The sequence below is a fragment of the Pseudorasbora parva genome, chromosome 15 (assembly GCF_024679245.1).
Source record: "Pseudorasbora parva isolate DD20220531a chromosome 15, ASM2467924v1, whole genome shotgun sequence".
In the NCBI taxonomy this organism is placed as follows: domain Eukaryota; kingdom Metazoa; phylum Chordata; class Actinopteri; order Cypriniformes; family Gobionidae; genus Pseudorasbora; species Pseudorasbora parva.
In genome coordinates this window covers 13,727,155-13,733,486 of record NC_090186.1, presented here as the reverse complement: position 1 = coordinate 13,733,486, position 6,332 = coordinate 13,727,155, and positions in this window count along the sequence as shown.

Sequence of the window (6,332 nt, the reverse complement as noted above, 5' to 3'; positions counted from 1 at the left end):
TCTGTGCCTTTAACAAGGGGAAATGAGGGAGGAGAAAAGCACCATTTTGAAGAAAAGAGTGAAGATTTTGCTCTTTCCGGGTGGATTTTTGAGCAGATGGCTATATTTGTCCTCTCACCCGCCCACTAGCTATTTCCATACAGACTGAAGAAGACCTCTCACTGAGAGGTGCTATGTTGGTTTTGATGTTATGGCTCTGTGTATGTCTACATTTAATCAACTTTTAGGCTGGTTAGTTCATTTACACAGCAGAAGAGCCACTGATGGATTACAGGACACTTAACCCTACTGGAAATTCTAGCTAAAACCTTAATCCAGTAGTTGTTTTTTGGAACATTGCATTTGGTTTCTACTTTCTAGCCCATCAAGGCTGGTTTGGGTGGTTGATCAGCTGGACATGAAGCTAGTATGGATCTGGTTGTATTGGTAGATAACCCTAACCCACAAATAAATGGTTATATTTCATGAAACGGCTTCCCATTCTAGTCAAGCCGACGAGCTTTCACAAGACCACTATGATAAAGAATCTGTGTGACCAGGTTTTTCCTGCAGTACCCTCGAAAAGCCAGTTTGTACACAATCTTTCAGGCAATTATGAGCATCTCAACCACCATAAACTGTCTACCACCTTAGATGATCTAATCAGACTTTTCCTGAAGAACCCATGACCAAGATGGTGTAGTAGACCTTCTTGGTCAAGGTGTTAAGAGAATCTCAATCACCAAAAAGCCAGCTACCATGTTCCATACAAAAATCTTGACCAACTTACATTTTTATAGCAGTAACTTTGACCAAGAAGATCTAGTAATATACCTCAGCTAGTTATGAGCTTTCCAACCAACATGGACAAACGATAAAGGTGCCTTAGAATGAAAAATTGAATTAACCTTGCAATAGTGAAATAACGATTCAGTACATGAACATCACATACAGTGAGTCTCAAACACCATTGCCTCCTTCATATATAAATCTTGTTTTGTTAAAAAACACCACGAAAAAACAGGTTATTTTCAACATAACAACAACTGTGATGCAATCGCTGAGATCCTTAATATGTACGCCCCGAAAATGTGCATGTCAGCCCATGTTCATTGTCAGGTGGAACTAGGTAGTGCTCAGCCGTTGGGAGTTCAGCAGATAAACAAGCATCACGCAAGAACAGCGAAAACGGCAGATCATGGACACAAATGTCATGTTCCAGGCTGTGCAGGGGATGTGAGGACTTTTCGTAGCCTTCCCACAGATAAACTATGTCAACAGTCATGGTTGATGTTTATTTACAATTGGATACCGCAACAAAGTAATTCAAAGTTGTTTGTTTGCTCGGCCCTTTTCATAACTGAGACTAACTTCACCTTCTTCACCATCTAAGTTGAAACGATACTCATTTGACAAGGCTTCTAGTCAATTTGTTAAATAAATATACATTTTTGAGAACTGAAGTATGATTATTTTGCAGCGGATGAGAAGTAAACATGACACTGACTATTTTGAGTGGCTTCTACATTACTTTGTTTGGCTAAATAAATCGACTTTTAAATCAGTACTCTACTGTCACGTTACTGTAAACATCGTATTTACACGCTACCCAGTTCATTTTGTGATTCAAAGTTAAGAAGCTATCATTGTTAAATCATTGCCATGACGGATGGTAAATGTGTTAGCTGTCCTTGAGCAGCAGTGGAGGGAAACAGCCAATCAGAGCAGAACTCTTCAATATTCACGACCAAACACGGCAAAAACAGAGCATTACATTCTAGGGACAATTTCTAGGGTTGTAAATGGACCTGTAAAACTGTATCTGGACAATTTTTGACTTGAAATAAGCCACATACCCCCTATTTAGATATCAAAGAACAATTTAACATATTGTTTCAAGTCATTCTAGGGCACCTTTAAAATGGGCTAATCTGGCATTTTCAGAAGAACCCTCAGATTGGTTTACAACAAACCAGCCACCTTGTTACTATACATAAAACAGCTTGACCAATTTAATTTAGGATGACAGGTTTTTTTTTAGCAGGACCTTTGACCCTGCAAAGGTATAGTACTTTAGCCTGGCCCCCTCTATCTGGTAGTTTAGCTGGTCAACCATCTAAAATAACTTTAGCCAACTAAAAAACCTAGAATATTGTCCTTAACTTGGTTTTACCATTTTCCAAAATGTTGGGATACCACTGCAATAGCACTCCCACACAACTGCTGTTGATCTGGAAGTTCAATCCTCCATCTGTGGAAAAAGAAAACATGTTTTGATCAAAAAAAAGTCCACGACTCAATGCATGTGGCTGACAATTATCTACAACTGTGCCTCCCTCCAGGCCCAATTCATGCTTAAGCATGCTCCTCTTTGTTTTTAAGTAGGACACATCTATAGTTTTGCTGCTGTTTTGGCAGTAATTATCTCTTGTTTTTAGCACATTTTATCCTGTTTATGTCTCTTTGACTTTGAATGAATGTGCTAAACTGTGTTCTTCGATGGTAAAACAACACACAGAGTGTCTGCTCAGCTGGTTTTGGTACAGCGCCATCTGTTTTTGTTACCTGTATAAGCAAATGTCTCACCATGGCCTTTGGGGCAGGATTCTTCTGACCCACATAGTAAAAATACATCTCCCTTGATGGAGGAGTCCTTTGAAGGTGTGGTTAGAAAGTGTGCCTGTTTAATTTCTGCAGATGTTGCCATGGTTTTGTGACCTAATCCGGAAGCCGATGCTCAAATTAGATGCAAACTTAACAGGATGCCGGACGAGTGTTTAAACCCCCTAAAACAAACACAGGAAGTGAACTGTAGAAAATGTGCTACCTTTACCTTGTTTTGTACTGCTCTGTGTAATATTTGACTGACTCTGACTAATAAGATGCACTGTCTGAAGGTGTTTTCCTTCTCTGTGCAAGAGACCAAATCAAACACTGACCAGGAAAACTGGGCTCTGTTTACAGCGCTTCCGGAAAGTATTTACAGCGCTTCACTTTTTCTATATTTTGTTATGTTTCAGCCTTATTGTGTTATGTTACAACTTGTTTGGAGTCCACCTGTGGTAAATGCAGTTCTTGGACATGATTAGGAAAGGCAGACACCTGTCTATATAAGGTCCCACAGTTAACAGTGCATGTCAGAGCACAAACCAAGCCATGAAGTCAAAGGAATTGTTTGTAGACCTCCGAGACAGGATTGTATCGAGATCTGAGGAAGGGTACAGAATATTTTTGCAGCATTGAAGATCCAAATCACCACAGTGGCCTTCATCATCCGTAAATGAAAGAAGTTTGAAACCACAAGGACTCTTCCTCTTCCTGGAGGAAACCAGGCACTGCTTATCACCTGACCAATACCATAACTAGAGTGAAGCATGGTGGTGGCAGCATAATGCTGTGGGGATGTTTTTCAGCAGCAGAAACTGGGAGACTAGTCAGGATCGAGGGAAAGATGAATGCAGCAATGTATTGAGACATCCTTGATGAAAACCTGCCCCAGAGCATTCTGTACTTCTGGAGCGAAGGTTCCTCCAACAGTAAAATGACCCTAAGCACATAGCCAAGATAACGAAGGAGTGGCTACATGACTCTGTGAATTAGAGTGCGGAGCGGGCCGCATTTTTCTGTCTGAACCCGTCGGGCTCGGGTCGGGTATCCATCCTCTACTGTGAATGTCCTTGAGTGGCCTAGACTTGAACCCGATAGAATATCACTGGAGATATCTGAAAATGGCTGTGCACTGACACACCCCATCCAACCTGATGGAGCTTGAGAGTTCCTGCAAAGCATAATAGGAGAAACTGCCCAAAAATATTTGTGCCAAGCTTGTAGCATCATACTCAAAAAAACTTGATGCTATAATTGGTGCCAAAGATGCTTTGACAAAGTATCAAGGCTGTGAATACTTATGTACATGTGTGTGTTTTTTTAAATAAATTTGCAAAGATTTCAAACAAATTTCTGTCATGTTGTTATTATCAGGTATAGTTTGTAGAATTAAGGGAAAAAATTATAATTTTGGAATAAGGTTGTAACATATCAAAATGTGGAAAAAGTAAAGCACTCTGAATACTTTCCGGATGCACTGTACACCTGGTATTAAGATGCGTTTTGGTCGATCGGATCACAAGTGGATGACGCTAAATACAGGTGTAAACAGGGTCTAAAATTTTTTATTTTTTTTGACCTCTTCCAGAGTTTTAGTGGTCAAAAGTGACTTGATTGCTAAAGCCCCGTTTCCACCACAGGAACTTTACCCAGGAACCAGGAACTTTGGGTGGTACTTCGTGTGTTTAGACCGCAGGAACCAGGGTATAAATGAAGTTCCGGGTAAATATTTCCCCCTCCAAACGGCCCTGCTCGCGAGGTAGTACTTTTTCAAAGTTCAGGAACTTTCGAGGGCGGGACTTGGGCGCTGAACATGCTGATTGGTTGAGCTCAGGCAGCATTTTAGTTCAACCGGAATTTTTAAAAGTCTTTTGCGAGGTTCGTTCTGCGTTCAGTAAATATCAGTCTTGCTCTCTGTCTGGTGGCGCGCGGTCGTCTCAGTCATCTCACGTTCAATGTCCGTAATAGCTGATAATAATATACATTGTCATTTTAAATCTAGCTTTACAAGCTTTCTGAATATGCTGCATGCTGCTGAATCTGCATATTAGTGCTCTTTTCTGTCGTTGTTAATTACCTCTTTAGTAAACCTATACATAACCAGCAAAAGCAGCACAGCTTGAATCTCTTCCATACTCGTTATTCATTTTTTTTCACCATGTAAACGACCTGACCGATTACTTTTAAGTGTGTGTCCTTACATGACGTGACGGCGCGCGCCGCGCTCATGTTGACAAGAGAGGAAAGTACATTTTTCTGAGGGGTAAACTTTTTATTTCGTAAGTTATGAAGATAATGTTGGAGTAATGACACAGCGTATATTGCCCCAGGCAGTTTTTACTTTAACTGCGCCTGACAGAAGATTTTTTTTTCTGAGATGATTATTACACTTTACAACAAATAGCTATAAATAATACTGTATTAGTCCTGGTGGCCGTTAAGAGTTGCTATGGCTACAGTTAACACACTCCAGCTGCTGGAGAAAACAGCGTTGACATTTTTGGTGCGGCAGACAAACTGCATGTGACAAAATGATTGCGATTGAAAGTCATCACATGTAAACACCAGATCGGTTTAGATAACGTCTCATGTAAACAGTTCACTAAATCTTTCAATCGGTACACTTAAAAATGATTACTGTCCTTCACTGATTTGGAGGAACAGTCGCGCGCAGTCCTACATCACCGGACTTAATTTGCCTAATCTTCTCGGAACTTTATCGCGGTCGAAACGCAGACAGCTGCAGGTCTGGGGGGGAGAAAAGTTCCTGTAAAAAAGTTCCTGGTACAAATTGTTCCGGGTAATTTTGGTGGAAACGGGGCTTAAGACACACATGTAGTCGAATGTGTTTGAACAACCACAGGAAAAAAAAAAAAAAACTATTCTTCCCCACTGACCTAATGCATAAAAATTATGGGGAGCACACTTGCCAGACGGATTTAAAGGTCCCATGGCATGAAATTTTTATTTTATAAGGTTTTTCAACATTGATCTGAGTTCCCCTAGCCTGAATGTTGTCCCCAAGTCGCTAGAAATTTTGATCAGTATAAAACGAGTTCAGGCTGTCTTTCTCTGCCTTTGAGAAAATGAGAGCTCAGATGAGCTGATCTTGAATTCTCCTGTTATGACGTCATGCCAGGAAAGGTTACCGCCCCTTCCTCTGCTTTGCCCGCCCAGAGAATTAGTAGAGAAAGGAGTCCGTTTTATCAGTGGATGTCAGCAGCACAGGCTTTACCATACAGATTCAACAGTACCACCACAAACAGTGAGTAACAGTGTTCATTAATGCCTGATCTGGGATCAGCGAGTTCTGATGTGTAGCTAATCATTCAAGTTCACACAGACTTTCTTTCAAAATCGTTTAATACTGTCAGTCCCCGCCGCTGGCCGCCTTGATGCATCAGTGAATCAAGCCTGTAACTAAAACCATCAACCTCACGTAATTTCTGCTAGGAGCATGAAACAAATCCGTTGTTTAAATGATTAAACTACAGAGAGCATTCAAAGAACACTTTATAATGTTCAAATTACACTGTATCATGTCGATGTGTTTGTTGTTAGCTGTGGCGAAAGCATTTTGTGAGAGAAATAACGTTGCAAAGTTCACTCGTGTTTATTCAGAGCTCTCAGATACAAACAAAAGTTACAATAACACTTTCTCAGCAATCTTTCCCCAGCTCTCTCTCTCTCTCTCTCTCTCTCTCTCTCTCTCTCTCTCTCTCTCTCTCTCTCTCTCTCTCTCTCTC